Source organism: Bos indicus, chromosome 11 (assembly GCF_029378745.1).
Source record: "Bos indicus isolate NIAB-ARS_2022 breed Sahiwal x Tharparkar chromosome 11, NIAB-ARS_B.indTharparkar_mat_pri_1.0, whole genome shotgun sequence".
Taxonomy (NCBI): Eukaryota; Metazoa; Chordata; class Mammalia; order Artiodactyla; family Bovidae; genus Bos; species Bos indicus.
The window spans coordinates 35213546-35237735 of NC_091770.1; positions in this window are offsets into that span (position 1 = coordinate 35213546).

Genomic DNA, 24190 nt, shown 5'->3' on the forward strand with positions numbered 1-24190 from the left:
GGAGACTGTAAACAATTGTATGCGTAGCTGTAGGAGTCGGGGTAAGCCTGTCAGGCAAGTTAGAGAGCCATCTGAGGGTTTGGATTGAAACACTCCTATTATGCCCAGGAGGCTAATTAGCTAGAGTTCTAAGTTGATTTCCTTCAGAGAAAAGGTGGTTGGGGATAGCCCCCCATGACTGTCAGAGGAGTTGGTGAAAGTCGTAAAATAGTAAAACAGACAGATGCTGGTTTTGGGGTAGATGCTCAGGCAGGTCCGGGTGGCGGGGGGGGGGCAGCCCTTGAGTCCTGACTCACCTTTGTATATCAGGCCTCTCTGTATGACCTTTGTCATGGGTGGGAACTCCCATGCTGGTTCCCGGCAAAGCCTATTTAACCTAGTCCAATCCCAAATTTTGAAAATTATTTGACAACAGAGCATTTACTAACATATCCTGGGGAGGTAGATAGTGTTAAGTGAAATACACTTTGGGAGATAGTGTTACATAGCATATAAGAAATAGTTTTTAATTGGTGCCCAAAACAAAATTTGCTTAGAATCAAGGCTTTCTAATAATATCGTTTTAGTAGGTACCTTTGGTAGATATTAAGATTCAAAATGAAATGTATATTTATCCCTAATGCACAGCATATATTGCTTCTGGGGGACCAAATTCAACCTTGTAAGGTGCCTCCATAGCTGGCACCACAATGGGGTCTTCTATATGCCATTTCCATTTGTCATAATGTCCATGGCTTCCGAATGCTTGAATGTGTGCCAAGAGCTATGAATACATGAGCATAAACCCATCACCTTATTTCTTTTTCTGTCCAATTCCATGGTCAGAAATAGGATGCTATTTGAACATCCTAACCTAGCAGACATGTTGCTGACAGAAGCATGGCAGGCAGGGAAGGCATACAAATACCATATGTATACAGTCCAGGAAGAGCAAATCTTCTTGATAACTGGAGTCAAAAAGAAATGAAATTATAACCAGATTCCCTTGAGTCAGGATGCAACCTCAGACTTTACATTGATCTCTACCACTGGAAGTCTGGGTGCTAAGCAGTATTAGTAGATCAACCATTTTGTGAATAAGTCTGTTTTATTGATCCCTTGCATAACCTACATTTCTACCATCATGACCTCTTTGTTTATGAGCCTTTGAACAAGGACAGGAATGTCCAGGTAAAGAGACTTCATCCTCTGGGTGAGTCATCTATCTACCTGATTCTTCAGAGTCTCTTCTATCACTGCTATCTTTTGATAAACATTCCCATGGAATATAGACAGCCTTCCACTCTGTGCCCATTCTAAGAGTCTCATCCACAAGTCTCTTGTTAAGATTACTGTTTCATCAAATAATCAATTTCATTTTTTCCAAGTCCCTGACCCACCTGTTGCAAAGAGGCCTCCCCTTTCATCTGGAATATCATGGAGAACCATCTTTGAACCAGGTTCAAAAATGCTAGCTCACAGGATTTAGGGTACTTCTCATAAAGAGTGGAGAAGAAAGTGGCAATGAAGCAAGAGGAAGTGTGCTGATATTAACCACCTGCTCATAACACTTGGTAGTGCCTCCTTTAGGTCTCAGTGGAGCCTGATCAAATATGCACCACAGCCTTTTTGATGACAAGGCTGCCCTTGAACATGCTTCAGCATTTGGTGGATCAGATAACACCCAGTTTATGTCAGATAGCTCAAGCTGTGTGAACATTTGGTGTCCCAAGTGTGGAGATTGAGTTTCCACCAAGATCGAGGTTAACCACAATAAGAAACACAAATATGGAACTCACTGTTGGCTTTATGTACAGTAATTTATTGAATCATCACAGTGACACATAAAGTAGGTGCTATTGTCTCCAATCTTCAGAGAAGAAATGTGGCACAGTCTAATTGTTACATCTCTGGCCATACAGCTAATGAGGGAGAAAGATAAGATTCAAACTCAGACAACCTAGCTCCAAAGGTGACAGTCTTAACACTTCCCTGCATTATGACACTTCAGTTCTAAGCCAAGAGTGATTTTTTGAAAGCAAATCATTTGAAGAAAGCATGACTTTACTTTAAAATCCTCAAGGTCACTCCTGTGATTGTCTTTTGAGGGCCTGCCACAGTTTCTATACAGTATTCCCTACTGCCACAATCACTTTAAGCTGGGTCATAAAGTCCAAGTGGTATTCATTTCTAAGTATCTGAAATTCTTATGATCTTCCAAGCAACTCCTAAAAAATTTAAAATTAACTACTGAAACAAAATGATACTGTATTAAACTAGCATGATTTTATAACCTCTCATTATATATTTTTCTTTAAATTTTAATTATTCATTTTTCCTACTATTGCTTATTTTATTAACAACCAAAGACCTAAATTTCATTAACCTGCCATTTTGTCTCATGTCTCTGCCTCTGAACTGAGAATATAATACAACAAAAATCTGTCTTTATCAAAGAGAGAGATCGTTATCGTATCTCTTTTTTAAAAAAAAATATAGATACTGTTCTTTTTTAGCCTGCATTAATGATGGTTGCCATATGTCTCATACAAATATAGACTCTTCTCAAACCTCTGGGCATTATATTCAAGAAGGAGACTACTAATTTTTGCACCTTTGTCTTTAAATTTTGCCTCTTTGTCCTCCCATAAGCAGGACAAAAAGAAGAGCATTTCTTTAACTTATGTCACCACTTAGAGTCCTTTCCCTCAGGACCCAGAACAAACTTTTTTTTTTTTTTTAAATTCTGAGAGCATGATCTGACCCTCCAAAATGTTTTCAAGAAGTTCAACTTTTGGGGATTTTTTTATTCACAGCTTTCAGCAATTTAGTTTCAATAAGAATAATAGCATGGAAATTATATCCACAGCTATGAATTTGTTAGATTAACTCAGTAGTGCATTTTCACCATAGACCTGCCAATTAGTTTTGCTCTTTGAATTCCTTCCACCACACCTATTGATGCTAAAAAACTGCCCCCACCTTCTGCCCTTCATTGGTCACTGAATCATCCCAGCTAGTATTTCACTTTCTTGGGGATCACATTCTGAAACAATTAATCTAATGAACTAATGACATATCACAAGTAGTTTTGTGTGACATATTTGAAGGTGGAATTATGTCCTGTTCACCTTTGAAATCCCCACAGTTTTATACAATGTATTAGAACAAAATAGAAGTAAAATTAATGGTTATTGAATTAGACGAGACCCAGAGACAAAGTCCACACATTTGTAGGTCACTTAATCAGTAATAATAGAAGTAGTGATTTCCAATGTAGGTGTCATTTGGAGAGACACCAGAATCTTCCATATAGGCAGTTTCCTACTTGTCATATTGTCAGCCAGGCCCAGTGGAGACACTCTGCTTATTTGGCAATTTGATTTCAAATTCCATGAAAGAGATGTTGTGATTTTGCATCTCAGGGTTTGGGTCTATAATTGCTCTGGAAAGCAACACTTAGAGAATCTCAGAGTAGAGATAAACATAAGACTGTCCCAGTATAGCATCTTCTAATCTGTGATTCTGTTCTATGATCTCCTGTCAAACAAGGAAACAGATGAATTATTCTCTCTGCCTTTTTTATATTTACTCCTCTAATTAAGCTTATGTTAAGTCCCAGGAAGAAACTTTATTTTCTTGAGATCAACTATGAATTCCTTAATGTAGGCATCTACTGTATAACAGGCAATAGGTGGTGGAAGCTAGAAGGGCAGGATGGAAGTGCCAACACTAATAACCTCTTCACCTCCAAGGAGCATTTGCTTTAGTAAGTGGTAGAATTTGAGTCTCTAGTTCACACTGATAGAGTTATACCAATAACTCTTGGGTTGAATTTTCCTTTTGGGAGGGGAAGAGTGCTACGGTATAGTAAAATACTTATGAATTCATGAGATCTAGATAGAATCAGTGGCAAATGAGTGACAGAAGTATATTTGTAAGTAATTGTACCAGAACCCTATGCCAAACCTCTTTCTCAGAGTGTTATAAGCCTTTCTCAGAATAAGTGCTTTGTATCCTTATTCTTATCATAGTAGATTACCATTACCATTCTGGTAATGATAAAACACATGCTATAAACCAATACAATTTTATGTCCAAATGATATAGTCACATAGTCATATAATTAAATAAATCCTAGTTATTTACAGAAAGCCTATTTTTATCAGATCATTTTCTTCAATGAGTATGTAGTCCCTTCTCACTTAATTTGTTTGATGCAGGTTCAACCCTTTCACTGTTTGTACAAATAAGGATATATTAATGGTTTTTTATAATATTGTATATCACTGTATCACTCTCTCCCACCTGGCACCCCATACTCTTTCTGACTGTTATTGAACCACTATTTTCCATCATTTTTTCCCAGTAATATATGCCAAATCATGGATCTACAGATTATTTTTATTGTAAAACCTGTCAATTAAAAAATCAAGAGTATGAATTATCTTGAGTACACCAAGGTTGAAGTGTTCTGTTGGCAAATTATTGTTATCTTTTTCATATGCTAATTTGGATATTGTACAAAACACTTCTTTCTTTGTATGTTTCGAAGTCTCATTATATACAAAGTTTGTCTTTTGGTGAAATAAAATAATTTTTCAGGTCTTGAAAAAATAAAACATTGACCTTCCAGCTAATTACATGTATATGTCAGATCTGATAGTAATAGAACAGGATCAGAGTTGTGGAAAGAAAAGAACATTTTGTTCCTAACTTCCTACATACTGATTTTTTGTAAAGTACTGTGAATGGAGATGAGGAAATGAGTAATATCAAATAGAACTTCAGTTCAAGCTGAAAGAAGAATAAGGAAATAGAATTTAATGATATAATTCATTTAATAGTTATTAACGTAGTTTATTCTAAAAAGTGCTTTGAGGGGTACATAAAATCTTTACCATAGATTTTACCATCAGTAGTTTATGATTTAATTTAAAAATTAAAGCAAAAGAAGAAGACTAGATAAGACTGTTTGTTTATTCAGGGCTAATTGGATGAGGTGGATGGTGATGCTGGAATTTTAGAATCACCAAGAGATAGAAGGGAAAAATCCTTTTCGTTTAGGAGATTTTTACATTTTATCACATAAAGGAAGATGGCACAGAGCATTTAGATTCATCAGAAATTACATACAAATATGGAATATTTCAGGCTTTGTGGTACAAATGAAATAATGACTTCACTAATAATTTTCAATCAATATCTATGAAAAAATAGTGAGTTCTTTTGGCACTGTTAATTTCAATTGCATGTCTATAAAACTGACCACACAGGGAATATAATCATTCAATAGGATGGCTAGTGGGTTTCAGATCAGTTCAGTCGCTCAGTCATGTCCGACTCTTCGTGACCCCATGAATCGCAGCACACCAGGCCTCCCTGTCCATCACCAACTCCCAGAGTTCACCCAGACTCACGTCCATCGAGTCAGTGATGTCATCCAGCCATCTCATCCTCTGTCGTCCCCTTCCTCTCCTGCCCCCAATCCCTCCCAGCATCAGAGTCTTTTCCAATCAGTCAGCTCTTCGCATGAGGTGGCCAAAGTACTGGAGTTTCAGCTTTAACATCATTCCTTCCACATAAATCCCAGGGCTGATCTCCTTCAGAATGGACTGCTTGGATCTCCTTGCAGTCCAATGGACTCTCTCAAGAGTCTTCTCCAACACCACAGTTCAAAAGCATCAATTCTTTGGTGCTCAGCCTTCTTCACAGTCCAACTCTCACATCCATACATGACCACAGGAAAAACCATAGCCTTGACTAGACAGACCTTTGTTGGCAAAGTAATGTCTCTGCTTTTGAATATGCTATCTAGGTTGGTCATAACTTTCCTTCCAAGGAGTAAGCATCTTTTAATTTCATGGCTGCAGTCACCATCTGCAGTGATTTTGGAGCCCAAAAAAATAAAGTCTGACACTGTTTCCCCATCTATTTCCCATGAAGTGATGGGACCGGATGCCATGATCTTCGTTTTCTGAATGTTGAGCTTTAAGCCAACTTTTTCACTCTCCTCTTTCACTTTCATCAAGAGGCTTTTCAGTTCCTCTTCACTTTCTGCCATAAGGGTGGTGTCATCTGCATATCTGAGGTTATTGATATTTCTCCCGGCAATCTTGATTCCAGCTTGTGTTTCTTCCAGTCCAGCGTTTCTCATGATGTACTCTGCATATAAGTTAAATAAGCAGGGTGACAATATACAGCCTTGACATACTCCTTTTCCTATTTGGAACCAGTCTGTTGTTCCATGTCCAGTTCTAACTGTTGCTTCCTGACCTGCATACAGATTTCTCAAGAGGCAGGTCAGGTGGTCTGGTATTCCCTTCTCTTTCAGAATTTTCCACAGTTGATTGTTATCCACACAGTCAAAGGCTTTGGCATAGTCAATAAAGCAGAAATATATGTTTTTCTGGAACTCTCTTGCTTTTTCCATGATCCAGTGGATGTTGGCAATTTGATCTCTGGTTCCTCTGCCTTTTCTAAAACCAGCTTGAACATCAGGAAGTTCATGGTTCACATATTGCTGAAGCCTGGCTTGGAGAATTTTGAGCATTACTTTACTTGCATGTGAGATGAGTGCAGTTGTGCGGTAGTTTGAGTATTCTTTGGCATTGCCTTTCTTTGGGATTGGAATGAAAACTGACCTTTTCCAGTCTTGTGGCCACTGCTGAGTTCTCCAAATTTGCTGGCATATTGAGTGCAGCACTTTCACAGCATCATCTTTCAGGAGTTGAAATAGCTCCACTGGAATTCCATCACCTCCACTAGCTTTGTTCGTAGTGAATCTTTCTAAGGCCCACTTGACTTCACATTCCAGGATGTCTGGCTCTAGGTCAGTGATCACACCATCGTGATTATCTGGGTCATGAAGATCTTTTTTGTACAGTTCTTCTGTGTATTCTTGCCACCTCTTCTTAATATCTTCTGCTTCTGTTAGATCCATACCATTTCTGTCCTTTATCGAGCCCATCTTTCCATGAAATGTCCCCTTGGTATCTCTAATTTTCTTGAAGAGACCTCTAGTCTTTCCCATTCTGTTGTTTTCCTCTATTTCTTTGCATTGATCACTGAAGAAGGCTTTCTTATCTCTTCTTGCTATTCTTTGGAACTCTGCATTCAGATGTTTATATCTTTCCTTTTCTCCTTTGCTTTTCGCTTCTCTTCTTTTCACAGCTATTTGTAAGGCCTCCCCAGACAGCCATTTTGCTTTTTTGCATTTCTTTTCCATGGGGATGGTCTTGATCCCTGTCTCCTGTACAATGTCACAAACCTCATTCCATAGTTCATCAGGCACTCTATCAGATCTAGGCCCTTAAATCTATTTCTCACTTCCACTGTATAATCATAAGGGATTTGATTTAGGTCATACATGAATGGTCTAGTGGTTTTCCCCACTTTCTTCAATTTAAGTCTGAATTTGGTAATAAGGAGTTCATGATCTGAGCCACAGTCAGCTCCTGGTCTTGATTTTGCTGACTGTATAGAGCTTCTCCATCTTTGGCTGCAAAGAATATAATCAATCTGATTTCATTGTTGACCATCTGGTGATGTCCATGTGTAGAGTCTTCTCTTGTGTTGTTGGAAGAGGGTGTTTGCTATGACCAGTACATTTTCTTGGCAAAACTCTATTCATCTTTGCCCTGCTTCATTCCGTATTCCAAGACCAAATTTGCCTGTTACTCCAGGTGTTTCTTGACTTCCTACTTTTGCATGTCAGTCCCCTATAATGAAAAGGACATCTTTTTTGGGGGGTGTTAGTTCTAAAAGGTCTTGTAAGTCTTCATAGAACCGTTCAACTTCAGTTTCTTCAGCATTACTGGTTGGGGCATAGACTTGGATTACTGTGATATTCAGTGGTTTGCCTTGGAAACGAACAGAGATCATTCTGTCATTTTTGAGATTGTATCCAAGTACTGCATTTCGGACTCTTTTGACCATGATGGCTACTCCATTTCTTCTGAGGGATTCCTGCCCGCAGTAGTAGATATAATGGTCATCTGAGTTAAATTCACCCATTCCAGTCAATTTTAGTTCGCTGATTCCTAGAATGTCTACATTCACTCTTGCCATCTCTTGTTTGATGACTTCCAATTTGCCTTGATTCATGGACCTGACATTCCAGGTTCCTATGCAATATTGCTCTTTACAGCATCGGACCTTGCTTCTCTCACCAGTCACATCCACAGCTGGGTATTGTTTTTGCTTTGGCTCCATCCCTTCATTCTTTCTGGAGTTATTTCTCCACTGATCTCCAGTAGCATATTGGGCCCCTAATGACCTGGGGAGTTCCTCTTTCAGTATCCTATTATTTTGCCTTTTCATACTGTTCATGGGGTTCTCAAGGCAAGAATACTGAAGTGGTTTGCCATTCCCTTCTCCAGTGGACCACATTCTGACAGATCTCTCCACCATGACCCGCCCGTCTTGGGTTGCCCCATGGGCATGGCTTAGTTTCATTGAGTTAGACAAGGCTGTGGTCCTAGTGTGATTAGATTGACTAGTTTTCTGTGAGTATGGTTTCAGTGTGTCTGCCCTCCGATGCCCTCTTGCAACATCTACCATCTTACTTGGGTTTCTCTTACCTTGGGCGTGGTGTATCTCTTCACGGCTGCTCCAGCAAAGCGCAGCTGCTGCTCCTTACCTTGGACAAGGGGTATCTCCTCACCGCCGCCCTTCCTGACCTTCAATGTGGGATAGCTCCTCTAGGCCCTCCTGTGCACGCAGCCACCGCTCCTTGGATGTGGGGTTGGTACTCCCAACACTGCCCCTTGTCTCGGGCACGGGGGCATGGGGTAGCTCCTCCCAGATGCCGCCCCTGACCTTGTTCGTGGGGTATCTCCTCTCGGCCGCTGCTCCTGACCTCGGACGCAGTGAGAGGAGCTACCCCACGTCCGAGGTCAGGGGCAGAAGCCAGGAGGACCCCATGCCTGAAGGGTGGCGGCCATGAGGAGTTACCCCAAGTCCGAGGTCAGGGGCAGCGGCTGAGAGTGCCAGGCTGCGATGGCGCAGGAACGGCGGAGAAGAGCCACCCAAGTCCGAGGTCAGGGGCGGCAGCCGAGAGGAGCTACCCCGCGTCCGACGTCAGGGGCTAGTGGGTTTATTGCATTTTAAATCTACTTATGCTTCCTTCAAGTAATATGCATTCTAAAGAACATTTCATAGACCCTATTGAATTACAGGAACAACATGAATTTCTTTAGGGAGGAGATTTAAATAAAAAAAAAAAAAAGATAAAAGTAGAAATCTGGGCTAGTGATACCAGAATTCCTCACACCAGACTATTGCAAGCCTTTTTTCTTTTTTTTGAGACAGAACACAAGAGAGTTTCAGACCTCAGAGACTGAGAAAGGACTGGAACCAGTTCCAGAAATCCAGCTTTATGCAAGTGACCTTATACCAATAAATGCTCTTAACTTTAATATTTTTCCTCTGAAATATGAAACTGGTTTCCTTCTTCTACTCTGTTCATCAACCAACTGCTGGAACCACATTGCATCACAGATGTTTTGGGTGTGTTTGAGGCTGAGTGATGGATACTTGGAAAAACCACATTGTTCACGCTCTTATAGGATCTCTCTTAAGGAAGCTAGCTCTCTTCATTTGGACAGATAAATTGAAGGTGAAAATGCCAGCATTAGCTGCTGCTGCTAAGTCATTTCCTTCTCCAATGCATGAAAGTGTAAAGTGAAAGTGAAGATGCTCAGTCGCATAAGACTCTTAGCGACCCCATGGACTGCAGCCCATCAGGCTCCTCTGTCCATGGGATTCTCCAGGCAAGAGTACTGCAGTGGGTTGCCATTGCCTTCTCCGCTAGCATTAGCTGGATTCTCTCAAATATTATCTCTGAAAATGGGCTACTTTCTGAACAGTAGACTTATAAAGTGGAAACTCAGCATTGTGCTTTTCTTTAAAAAATGCAAAATAATATGCATTTAATTAGTTATTTAGTTATTTGGCTGTATTGGGTCTTGGTTGCTGCATGTGAGACCTTTTAGCTGAGGAATGTGGGATCTAATTCCCCAACCAGGGATGAACCCCAGGCCCCCTGCGTTGGGCAGACAGAGTCTTATCTATTGGACCACCAGGGTAGCCCCTCAGCACTGTGTGCTACATGTATCTTTTCATGCCTTATCCCAAGAAGAGTATAGATAGTTATTCTCAATCTGTTATTCAATCATCATTATTTTCATGGGGAGCACGTGGGAAAGGACACAAGTTTAAGATACAAAAATCTAGTCCAGCCTTCTTATGAGAGAATTATGGCCAACTGTTCATCTCAGGCTAATGTGTTATGCTACAGTGGAAAGATGAATCAGAAGAGAATATCTTGTGAATTATTGGAAGTGAGAGAGTGTGACTCTTACTATCAAGGGGAGGCCTAGATCCTAGTTCTTAGTCAGCCAGATTCAGAATGGCCTTTCAGGAGAGCTGTTCAGGGTTCCCTCCATAACCTAAAAGTAATGCTAAGTAACGAAGCTGTGAGATATGAATATCTTAATCCACTATATCTATACTTGGGTAACAGTAAGAAACCAGTTCAGTTCAGTCACTCAATTGTCTCCAGCTCTTTGTGACCCCATAGTATGCAGCATGCCAGGCTTCCCTGTCCATCACCAGCTCTCGGAGCTTGCTCAAACTCATGTCCATTGAATCGGTGATGCCATCCAACCATCTCATCCTCTGTCATCCCCTTCTCCTACTGCCCTCAATCTTTCCCAGCATCAGGGTCTTTTCCAAGGAGCCAGTTCTTCACATCAGGTGGCCAAAGTATTGGAATTTCAGATCCAGCATCAGTCCTTCCAATGAATATTCAGGACTAAGTTCCTTTAGGATGGATTTGTTGGATCTCCTTGTAGTCCAAGGAACTCTCAAGAGTCTTCTCCAACATCACAGTTAAAAGTGTCAATTTTTCAGCACTCAGCTTTCTTTATGGTTCAACTCTCACATCCATACATGACTACTAGAAAAACCATAGCTTTGACTAGACGGAGCTTTGTCTGCAAAGTAATGTCTCTGCTTTTTAATATGCTATCTAGGTTGGTCATAGTTTTTCTTCCAAGGAGCAAGCATCTTTTAATTTCATGGCTGCAGTCACCATCTGCAGTGATTTTGGAGCCAACAAAAAATAAAGTCTCTCACTATTTCCATTGTTTCCCATCTATTTGCCATGAAGTGATGGGACTGGATGTCATTATCTTTGTTTTTTGAATGTTGAGTTTTAAGCCAGCTTTTTTACTCTCCTATTTCACTTTCATTAAGAGGCTCTTTAGTTCTGTTTCCTTTTCTGCCATAAGGGTGGTGTCATCTGCAAATCTGAGGTTATTGATATTTCTCCTGACAGTCTTGATTCCAGCTTGTACTTCATCTAGCCCAGCATTTTGCATGATATACTCTGCATATAAGTTAAATAAGCAGAGTGACAATATATAGCCTTGTGCTACTCCTTTCCCAGTCTGGAACAAGTCTGTTGTTTCATGTCTGGTTCTAACTGTTGCTTCTTGACCTACGTACAGATTTCTCAGGAGACATGTAAGGTGATCTGTGTTCCCATCTCTTTAAGAATTTTCCACATTTTTTTTGTGATCCACACAGTCAAAGGCTTTGGCATAGTCAATAAAGCAGAAGTAGATGTTTTCTAGGGAACTCTCTTCTTTTTTTGATGATCCAACAGATGTTGGCAATTTGATCTCTTGTTCCTCTACCTTTTCTAAATCCAGTTTGAACATCTGGAAGTTCTCAGTTCATGTACTGTTGAAGCCTTGCTTGGAGAATTTTGAGCATTACTTGGCTAGTGTGTGAGATGAGTGCAATTCTGGGGTAGTTTGAACATTCTTTGGCATTGCCTTACTTTGGGATTGAAATTAAAACTGACCTTTTCCAGTCCTGTGGCCACTGCTGTGTTTTCCAAATTTGCTAGCATATTGAAAGCACCACTTTCAAAGCGTCATCTTTTACGATATGAAATAGTTAAGCTGGAATTCTATCACCTACACTAACTTTGTTCTTAGTGATGCTTCCTAAGACCTACTTGACTTCACACTCCAGGATGTCTGCTATAGGTGTGTGATCACACTATTGTGGTTATCTGGGTCATTAGGATCGTTTTATATAGTTCTGTGCATTCTTGCCACCTCTTCTTAATATCTTCTATTTCTGTTAGGTTCATATCGTTTCTGTCCTTTTTGTGCCCATTTTTGCATGAAATATTCCCTTGGTATCTCTAATTTTCTTGAAGAGATCTCTAGCCTTTCCCATTCTATTGTTTTCCTCTATTTCTTTGCATTGATAACTTAGGAAGACTTTCTTATCTTTCGTTGCTATTCTTTGGAACTCTGCATTCAGATGGGTATATCTTTCCTTTTCTCCTTTGCCTTTAGCTTCTCTTCTTTTCTCAGCTATTTGTAAGGCCTCTTCAGACAACCATTTTGCCTTTTTGCATTTCTTTTTCTTGGAAATGGTCTTGATCACTGCTTGCTGTACACTGTCACAAACCTCTGTCCATGGTTCTTCAGGCACTCTATCAAATCTAATCCCTTGAATCTATTTGTTTTAATTTTTTTGGAGTTTTGTTTGAGTTTTCTGAGTGATCTCAATAATAAAACAGTCTTTTATGACTTGAATTTCCTAAGGTTCTAAAAAACAGTGTGTAAGGCATGAATGATTCATTTATATTTTTCACACTGTGTATCTATCTTTAATGTTGTAAAATGGTTCACAAGTTAAAAAAAAAGAAATTAAAAGTGAAATTACATGTCACTTTGTGCAGTTATTATACCATATATGTAGAAAAGACTATCGACTGACTCTTTTGTGGCATTGGCTAACCGAAACTCTTAATTCATCACTCCTCACAAAAGCCCTGCTATGTAAGAAAGACAGTCACTGAGCATAGTTATTTATGTAGAGACAGTTTTATAGAACATGAAACAGTGGGCTAGAATACCACCTGTTGGTTGGCAGCAAGTGCATAGAGCTCATTAGTACTTTATTTGCTTTTTCTGCTTAGATTAATTAATTTATCACTTTACTGTATGGATTTTATCCCTCTTTCACAAGTTATTTTAATAGTTTTATTTCTCAAATGTCATGTAATTCCATCCCTAATTTTTAAGTCTTAGATCTCTACATATCTCTGTTCTCAAGTTTGATTTGATATCAGTAATTGGAAGTTTCTAAACATAATCAGCAAGCAAAACAGTCATGATCTCAATGAGATGGTCTATAGTTAGATATTAGAAGCATTAATATTCTAAACCATAACTGGGTAAGGTAGTAAAGTTCTTTTCCCCTGATTTCTCTCCAAGGTTCCAAATATATTTATAGAGTTTTTACATGGACATTGTATTTTTCAAAATTCTATCCAGAGGCCAAGAGGTGACTTAGTTGACCTCCAGAAAACTCATTCTGCTGAAACAATAAGGTTACAAAGAGAAACTTAATAGTATTCTAATAGTTTTAAATATACCAGTGTTTTCTCATGAATTATTTTAATATACACATTTGATATCATTTTGTGATTTATGCTTATCTTTTATAATGCAGTTGATATGGCATTAGTGGAATTTCATTATGCAGTGAATAGTTATTTTGATGAAGAAAGTGATTAAATTTAATTTCAACCAAATATTAGATTGTATAATAGTATTTTCTCTGTTGAATGTTAATATAAACAAAATCTCTCTTAGTGTTGTGAGCTGAGAAATGTATTTTGAAAGCATAATAAGTACTAAAAAGAAAAAGAAATTCTAAAAACAAAGAGTGAGAGGAGATTGCAAATTATAAGCTTATACAACTTCAGTGTATTGCTGATTTAAGAATGTTAATGTGGTTTGGCTGTGTTTTGTGCCATCTATTACTTCGACTATATTACAATAATGTGCAAGTAAATACATGTAAGTAGCATAGGCCCCCTCCACTCATTCCTCCTGTTTCAGATCTGTCCCAGCAAAATGCTCAGCACCACTAATTATTAGATAAATGAAAATCAAAACGGTAGTGAAGTATCACCTTACACCAGTCAAAATGGCCATCATCTAAAAGTCTACAAATAATAAATGCTATAGAGGGTGTGGAGAAAAAAGGACTCTCCTACACTGTTGATTAGAAGGGAAATTAGTACAGCATTTATGGAGAACAGTATGGAAGTTCCTTAAAAAACTAGAAATAGAACTATCATATGATCCAACAATCTGAAACCATAATTTGAGAAGACATATGCATCCCAGTGTCCACTGTAGCACTATGTACAATAGACAAGACATGGAAGCAACCTAAATGTCCATCCATGAAGAAATGGATGAAGAAGATGTGGTATGTATATTCAATGGAATATTACTCAGCTATAAACAGGCATGAAATAATGCCATTTGTAGCAACACAGATGAATCTAGAGAGTCTCATACTAAGTAAAGTAAACCAGATACAGAAAAATATGATATCACTTATATGTAGAATCTAAAAACAAAGTGATACAAATGAACTTACATACAAACTAGAAATGGACCCACAGACATAGAAAATAAACTTAGAGCTACCAAAGGGGAAAGGGTGTAGGGAAGGGATAAATTAGGAGTTTGGGATTAACATATACACACTACTGTAAATAGAATAGATAGCCAACAAGGACCTACTGTATATCTCTCAGTTGTGTTTGACTCTTTGTGACCCCATGATATATAGTCCATGGAATTCTCTAGGCCAGAACACTGGAGTGGGTAGCCTTTACCTTCTCCAGGAGATCTTCCCAACCTAGGGATTGAACCCAGGTCTCCCTCATTACAGGCAGATCCTTTGCCAGCTGAGCCACAAGGGAAACCCAAGAATACTGGAGTGGGTAGCCTATCCCTTCTCCACTGGATCTTCCCTACCCAGGAATCGAACAGGGGTCTCCTGCTTTGCAGGTGGATTCTTTACCAACTGAGCTATCAGGGAAGCCCTATATCTCAGGGAACAACACTCAATATTTTATAATAACCTATAACAGAAATATATTTATATGTATAACTGAAACACTTTTCTATACACCTGAACCTAACACAGCATACTAAATCGAGTATAAATTCAATTTAGAAAATAGAAAAATAAATACAATAAGGATAAAAAAAAAAAGATTCCTAAGAAAAAAGAGGCATTTAACTGAGTTCTAATCTTAGGTCCTCAGAAGGTAAATATGGCCAGCTTTGAATGTTTATGGCAACTGTAATTATATCTGGGTGATAACAACTTCATCCTCTATCCCTTCAATTCAAATTAAAGCTTTTTACACACACAACCTATACTCCCAGTTCTACACAAGAAACATAGAGACATTTATAGAAAATTGTGGAAACCTACACCTTATTCAAAAAGCTAGTTGTTCCGACGTTTTAGAGTTGCTGTGGTGATCGTGGCCTTGTTTCTTGAACAGTTTTTCTAAGAATCACAAGAAAAGATGTGTGATGTCTTTAATTGCTGATACCAGTTGGGAACATTCTTCTATTTCTCGGAAGCACATAGGCTCAAGGCTAATTTTCCATCCAGGTATAAACGTGACTATAATGCTTAGCTTTCATACATACCTAGTATTAAGCCACCGAAACATACACATTGACCAGATTGATTTATGCCTACTTCAGTAGAATTCTATGGGTGTTATAGCCAAATGCTCCAGGAAACAAACTTACTGCAGTTTATTGCACTGGTGGGTCCGAGATAGAGTTTCCTCTTTAGCTAGGGACCCCGACCAACTTTTGTGAAAACCTTATATACCTTAAATGCACTGCTCAAGCCCACATCCTCAAATTCCTTAAACCTAACCTGGAGAGTGTTAAAGGGAGATACAGTCAGGTTACAGCCATGATTCATGATCAGAAGGGTCAGCTGGTTATATACATTGTAGCCTACACCAATGGGTGCCATAAAGATTACAAAGGTGACTGACTACATAGAGGATTACTACATTCATTTTGGTGATGGGAAATCTTGGTATGGATTTGGCATTTATCAGTCCAGCAGGCCAGTTAGGCCATAGGTATGTTTTCTCCACGGCTACCAGGCACATAGTCCAAAGCTCACTGAAAGCGCAAGATGGAGTTTCCTTCTCTTTCCAGATGGAGTCAGCTCAGCCTGTTCCTTTCCTCCCTCGTCCCCACCTCTTTATGCTCTCAAATTCCAGTATGACCGTCACTCATTGGGATGTACTACATTTTAGGTTTCCTGGTATGTATTTGGGTAAATGAAGTCAGATTCTGTGATACAAAGTTAACAACACATTGGAGAATACAAGGTCCACATAACAGAATCAACAGAACAACTATAACAATAGTTAATATAATATAGTTTTCCACCAATCACCCTTTACCCATGATAGAATAGAAGTCCAAAAAAGAAGATTATCATCAGACATGGTTTTTACCTGACCTTTCACGTCATCTAGGGCAGCTGATATATTGTCAGATAAATCAGGAATATATACACAACATTCAACTTTAATTATAGCACAGGTCCATCTTTGTACTGAAACTATGGTTAGTCTCAAGATGATACCAGCAAGTCCTTGTAGCAGCAGCTGACTGTAAAGCTTCATCTCTTCTTCTTCTTTAAGATGCTCTTGAGTTCATGGGGATCAGTGGGGTCCTTCTGTGTAGTCCACTTGGTGTCCTCTGGGTCTGTGTGGTATGCTCTCTTCACCCTCGTGTGGTAGATCCAGGGAGTGACACCTGCAACTTTAACTGCCGTAGGGCTGGTTAGAACAACAGTATATGGATCCTTCCAATGTGCCACCAAGGAGTCGTGTTTCCAGTCCTTGACCACACCTGATCCCCGGGCACAAATTTGTGAATCTGTTCCCCAAGGGGGAACAGCACCCTTTTTTGTACAAACTTAGTTACCTGATTTATTACCTTACCCAGTTGTTCCATCTGCTGTGAAATCTCACCCCCGCCCCCCGCCCCGCTTACCTGAGACAAATTTGTTGACACCTGTTTTATTATGGAGGGGGCCTCCCATACACAGTTTTGTACGGAGAATAGCCATGGGACCATGGGGTCATCCTGAGTCTGAGCAGAGCCGTCGGAAGCAAGTCCACCCAGGAGCAATCAGTCTCTATGATCCACTTGGAGAGTGTCTCTTTCAGTGTCCAGTTGGTTCGTTTCACTATCCCAGAACTCTGGGGCCTATATGCCATATGTAATGTCTACTTGATATTTAGAACTTTACATACCTGTTGAATTAAGTTAGCTACAAAGGCAGGGCCATTGTCTGACCCTGTACTAGTTGGGAACCTGAATCTGGGGATTATTTCTCAAAGCAGACAGTGAGCCACTTCATTTGCTTTTTTAGTTCAGGTGGGAAAGGCCTCCACCCATCCTGAGAAGGTACATACCATGACCACTAAATAATGATAGTGTCGGCAGTGTTTTATCTCAGTAAAGTCCACTTCTAAATGTTTAAAGGGTGGGGTGCCTTTTAACTGTATTCCTGGAGGTTTTTGTTTATGTCCAGGGGCAGCATTGACCTGTCAGCAAGCAGAACAGTTCCAGGATTCCATTCTACATAAGGAGAAAAGTCATGGAATTAAGACATATTCTCGAATTAATTTTTCCATTTTGTCATGTCCCAAGTGAATTGCCTGGTGAACCTGAGATACCAGTGTGGGGGCTAATGCCTCAGGTACAAGTAACCTGCCATCTGGCAGTTCCCACCAGCCTTTTTCATTTTTGGTGGCCCTTTCTGCTTCAGCCAGCTGGTGTTGGGCCAGGGTATACTGTGGGAGAGTCAAAATAAACTCAGGCATTTTTGAGAGTACAAAGGTCCTGATAGATCCCCCACCAGCAACCCCAAATTTCTCAGCCCCATGTTTTGCAGCTTTATCTGCTAGTCAGTTTCCCCGTGCTTGGGGGGTGTCTTCCTTTTGGTGACTCCAACAATGCAGCACTGCTACCTTTTCAGGTTCCCATACAGCATCTAATAGAGTCAAGATTTCTTCTTTGTTTTTAATGTCCTTTCCGTTGGCTGTCAAAAGACCTGTCTCTTTATATAAAGCCCCATGTACATGTAAAGTAGCAAATGCATACCTGGAGTCTGTGTAAATGTTTGTCTTCTTACGTTTTGACAGCTGGAGGGCCCAGATTAGAGCATATAGTTTGACCCGTTGAGCAGACCAGTGTGATGGCAGAGAGCTAGCCTCAACGAAGGTTTTTTTCTTTGACTACTGAATATCCCAACAGTCATTGTCCTTGTCTCACCAGGCTGGTGCCATTGGTCTCTCAAGTCAGGTCTGCTGGCATAAACTTCTAGGATTTCCTTGCAATCATGTGAGGACCCACCTTCCCCCACAGGAAGGAGAGTGGCCAGATTCAGGGCCTGACAAGGCTCAATAGTAACATGGGGGTTCTCACATAACAGTCCCTGGTACTGAGTAATCTGGGATGTCTACAGCCATTTGTGGGGGTCCCCTCGCAGGAAAGTGTTGAGCTTATTTGGGACTTTTATGATCAAATCTTGTTCCAAAGTCAGCTTGGTTGCCTCCTGGACCAGTAAGGCAACTGAAGCAACTGCCTGTAAGCATCCCAGCCACCCAGTGGCAACACTGTCCAGCCATTTTGAGAGACAAGCCACGAGTCTGTCCCATGACCCCATAGCCTGGGACAATACTCCTATAGCCATCTTGTCCTTTGCAGTCATGTAAAGAGTAAACAGCTTAGCAAGGTCAGGCAGGCCCAAGGTGAATGTTGATGTAATTGTACCAGGATTGAGTCCTATTACCACTAGGACTTGTTGCTTTCCAAGCACCCCCACCACCTCCTCCCCCGCCGCCCCCACCCCCAGGGAGAGGGGTGGTCTTCTGCCCAGACCTCAGGGAATTGTTGAGTTAACTCTCTCTCGACTTTTAACCTGTCTAGTTTCCTTTTGGGAGATTGTGCAACCTCTATTCATCTTGAGGGGTTACCAAGAGGGAGAGTAAATAGGTGGTTGAGCCCACTCAAAGAGTGGGTCTTTGGCAGGGGGAAAAGGTCACTTGTGTCCCCAGTTTAGACAGTAAGTCTCTTTCCAACAAAGGTACTGGGCATTCAGGGATGTATAAAAATTCGTGAGTCACTTGGTGTCCCCCCATCTGACATTTTCAGGGTAGGCTTGAGACACAAAGGCTGCATTTATCACCATCTGAGATCCAATGGCCTCTGGATCTATTGGCCTCTGGATTATTGGTATAAAGTCTATAGGCCTTGCACAGTCTTTCATAGAACTCAGAGGGTGATTTGGCTTCCCTTTGAATCACTTCGGAGGGTTTTTCGATACTCATAGCTTTTCGGGCCTCCCTCTGGAGATCTTGTAAAATAGTCACCTGATATCTCTCCAGGTGGCCCCTCCCTTCCTCTCTGTTACAGTCCCAACTGGGCCTCTTATCAGGGGTGGCTAGTTCTGCCCACTGCTGCAGGTTTGTGGTACCCTCAGGTACCATTTCTCGTAACCATTTTCTGGCCTCAGTTAGGATCCTGTGTCTTTCCTCAGTGCTGAAAAGGGAGACTAGTAGTTGGATTATGTCATCCTATGTAGGGTGGTGGGTTCAAAAAATAGTCTCCATTAGCCTAATCATGGCTTGTGGCCCCCCAGAGTATGGCAGAGTGTGTCTCTGCCAGTATAATATATCCGTGGAGGAAAATGGCCGGTAATAATAGGCTACAGGGGGCTCATGGTAGTGCCCACATGCATCCTGAACTGGAGGCTGTAGTAGCTCTCTGAGGGGCATCTGTAGTGGGGTTCTTTCCCCCATTCCTTGGTGGAGCACAGCATCTGTCTAATTCCTGTATTTTCTTCCCCCTTCCCATCAGTACTCACCGGGAGTTGGGGATACAATCTAGGAGGTCTGGCTGAGGTGGAATCCTGATGGCATTGACCCGAGGTCTCCACCACTGGGATTGGAGCCTACCCAAATGGTGGCTCTATGATCCCCGGGAGAGCTAGCAGAAGAGCAGCGGCTTCTGCAGGAACTCCAGCTGGCCCTGGATAGGGCATTAAGGTGGCTCCAGTGGAGCACTGGGTGGCGGGTGCGTCATCATCCAGTATGGGGGAGGGGACAGGTCATCCCCGTCCAAATCCTGTAGAATAGAATTTCTTTTTTATCATCAGTCAATTGTTGTGCCATTAAATATTTTTCCTTCTCTTCTGGATACAGAACCTCATCCAAGGAGGAGGGTCTTGAGCTAACCCTAGCCATGAGTCAATATATGGATATTGATCCGGGTGTCCTGGCTCTCCTGTGATTACTGCATTGACTGCTTCCACTATTTTTTAGTTTGTGGTGTCCTCTGCCATTCTGCCTCCTTCCTAATTGGGGTGAGAAGAGCCTTACCTGACAGATTCCAGAAGGGGGATCAGTGTGTCTTCACCTACCAGTCGACATGGCCAAACCAGAACACAACGTGGTCCACGACTATTTCTTCTTAACTTTTGAAGTCCATTCTGCCTTGGTGGGCTTGATTGGGTGTGGATAAAAACACAGATGGGTTAAATATCCCACATCCCAGGCTGTCTCTGGAAAAGCCAGTTCGTACTCACTTATGTATCCCCCTCCTTCTAGCCTGACAGTTCTAAGCGGGTCAAGAATTTCACAGCAAATGGGACACCTCCTCGGGGATGGCAGAATATGAGCACACAAAGACCAAGTTTCTTCCCCCCAAATCCCTCTCACAATCGCCTCTCACAATTTACCTCAGGAGGATGCAGACATCACCTCCTTTGTAACATTCCTGGTCAGTGTGTTCTCCATTCCCTCCCAGGGGGTTGATCAGACTTCCTCTTCCACCCTGCTGTAAGCTCATGAACGCTCCTTACCTGAGTGCTCAACTCCCCTGCTGCCATCCACTACCCACTAACGTGAAAGATCCAGCCATCAAGGAAAGGAATCTTTCCAGAAGGGCGAGGCACCTTCTCCCATCTAGAAGATCTGAGCCATGAGGTCTCAGAGTAGCCCCAAATAGGACTTGTCTCCTCAAAGCAAGCAGTTTCCTGGCCAATGCACTAAATGTTATAGCCAAAGGCTCCAGGAAACAAACTCACTCAGAAGGACAGTGTGGATAGTGAAGTGCAGTTTATTACACTGGTGGGTCCGAGACAGAGTTTCCTCTTTAGTCAGGGACCCCGACAGACTTTTGTAAAAACCTTATATACTTTAAGTGCACTGCTCAAGCCCATATATCCCCAAATTCCTTAAACCTAGCCTGGAAAGTGTTAAAGGGAGATACAATCAGGTTACAGCCATGATTCATAATCAGAAGGGTCAGCTGGTTATATACATTATAGCCTACGCCAATGGGTGCCATAAAGATTACCAAGGTGATTGACTACATAGAGGATTATTACATTCTTTTTGGTGACAGGAAATATTGTTATGGAATCTGGTGTTTATCAGTTTATCTGGGAGGCCAATTTGGCCATAGGTGTATTATCCCCATGGCTACCAGGCACAGAGTCCAAAGCTCACTGAAAGCACAAGATGGAGTTTCCTTGTCTTTCCAGATGGAGTCAGCGCAGCCTGTTCCTTTTCTCCCTCCTGGGGACTTATTTTCTTCTGTAATATGGTTGTAGTAGAACTACAGGCCCAGGGGTAACTATGTAACTCTTAGGTAGGCAACCCTAGTCAAAACTTTAATCTATGTGAAATCTCATTTCATCTCCGCTGCTGCTGCTGTTGCTAAGTCGCTTCAGTTGTGTCCGACTCTGTGGGACCCCATAGACAGCAGCCCACCAGGGATTCTCCAGGCAAGAACACTGGAGTGGGTTGCCATTTCCTTCTCCAATGCATGAAAGTGAAAAGTGAAAGTGAAGTTGCTCAGTTGTGTCCAACTCTTCGAGACCCCATGGACTGCAGCCCACCAGGCTCCTCTGTCCATGGGATTTTCCAGGCAAGAGTACTGGAGTGGGGTGCCATTGCCTTCTCAGCATTTCATCTCTAGTAAAACAAAAAAGGGCAGCTAGTTCTCAAATGTATTCTATCTCTAATATTCTGTAATATGTAATATGTAATATGCAGGGCTGTCTAGCTGAATTGATTTCAATTGTTTAAAAACATTGCAGAGTTTAGGGCAACTGCCTTCACCTAACAAACTGAGTCTGTACTGTGTACAAAACTTTGTTCTAGGCATTGCAGATATGGTGGTACATAAAAGGATGAGATTGCTGATCTCACAGAGGTGACATTCTGCTGGGGGTGGTGGGAGGGGAGAGATAAGGACAAACATATGAATACATATTGTATAAGTTAGTTATTGACTGTAAAAGCTAACAGAGCAGCAAGCAGAGCAGAAAACTTTAGTTAAGGTCAGTGAAAAGGCCTGGCAGAGGAAGAGCCATTTAACATGAGATCAGAAGGATAAGAATTAGCTAAAGGAAGTGGTTTTCAAGCAGAAGCAGTTAAGTGCAGAGTCTTAAAGGTTTAATGTGCCTGGCGTGTCTGGGAAACAGAAAGAATCCGTGCCCTCAGGTGCAGTGATCCAGTGAGGTGGGGTATGAAAAGCAAATGAGGAGGCAGGCAGAAAATGCACTACAGGCAAGGAGGCACATCTGGGCTGCAGTAAGGACTTAGGCTGTTATTCTAAGAGCAGTGGGAGGCAACAGTCTGGAGATTTTCAGCATGGCAGGAGTATGCTTAGGTTTAGCTTTTGTAAAGATCATGCTGGCTTTTCTGAAGAGAATGCCTTCCTTGAGTTTTTATGTTACACAACTTTGGGCCCAATCACCTACAGAGATCTTAGTAAAATACCTCTTATAGTTATTGCTTCAAACCTTGACTTTACACAGAAAGAGGAGAATGAGTAAATTCTGCAAAAAACTAACATAGGAAGAAGAGTCAGTAAAGCCAATTGTATGGTATTTTGTATGTGTGTCGTGTTTAAGCAATTTTCTCTGTCAGAATATCTTTTTTTTTTTTCCCCCAAAGAGAGGAAAGAGAGGGACTTGATAATTTTAGCAAAATCAAGGAGTATCTTCAGCTCAGTTTTGGTTTCTGAAGTGGGTTGAGAACTACCAAACTCTATCAGTGTCTTTCAATGCAATAGGTCAGCACGAGACTTCCTGCAATTTAGAAGGACTCTGGGTCCCACACCCTGAGCTTCAGTTTTGTAATTGAAGCTTCCCCAGGGCCTGAATTGTTAAGGGACTCCTCACCTGACTGTGACAGCGGCCTCAGTGCAATCAGGGTCACTCAGCAGAAGAGAATGCACACACACACACACACACACACACACACATGCATGCATACACAGCTAGTTGTTTTTTATCTACCAGATTTTTCATATCAAGCCAAATTTTTACTCAGCCCTGCTAGCCCACCACTTCCACTTTCCTGGATTCTACTAATTCGCACTACAAATGCTTCTAGGCACCCTGCAGAGATGGAGTTTTATTCCCTTATCTAGCCTGAAGATAGATCGTTTCTGGTATATTTTAGATATATTCAGAGCCCTTTTACTTCTAAGTGTTATACAAATTTTAAAAGTGCTAGGAAGAGCTGTTCATTGGATGCTTCTAAACTTATGAAATGAATCAGTAGACATGACATCTGATCAGCAAAATTTCTCCTCACAATTTCATCGTATCTGGCAATTGATAATCACTACTATTTTAATATTATTTGATCTCAAGCTTACAACATTGTATCACAGGTGAATTGGTAAGGTTTCAAATCTTCACATTTCATAGATTTTAGAACTTGGAGATTTCAATGAATTTCCAAGGCTACAGATAAGTATTTTAGAGAGCCCAGGCCCCCTGTTGTTAGAACTGGGCTCTCGTGACTACATTCCACAAAAATAAACCTGCTTCTAAATTGGTTTTTATTCTCATCTAGAGGTTGAAAGTGCCTGGGACTTAGGAAAATGATTATTTATCTTACATTCTGACAGCATGTTGCTGCCATTCTTGTGATTTACTATGGAATGGAGAAAACATTGCCAACCAAGCATGTCAAAGCCATATCTCATTATACATTCCATTTGCTCTTCAGAGCATGGCTCTTAGTATATATGTACATATGCAGTTTCTATTGTAGCAATAAAATAAAATAAGCCAACTTGGCTATTTTACCTAGTGAAGGCCTTTAAATGTATGCAGCCTCTGGGATAAATCAAACGCTTCCCTGGATATTTGGATTATAGACATTCTTTGGATGACAGGATCCTCGGACTTCTACAAGAAAATAAACATAAAATAAGGAATGGTTTCTTACTGATGC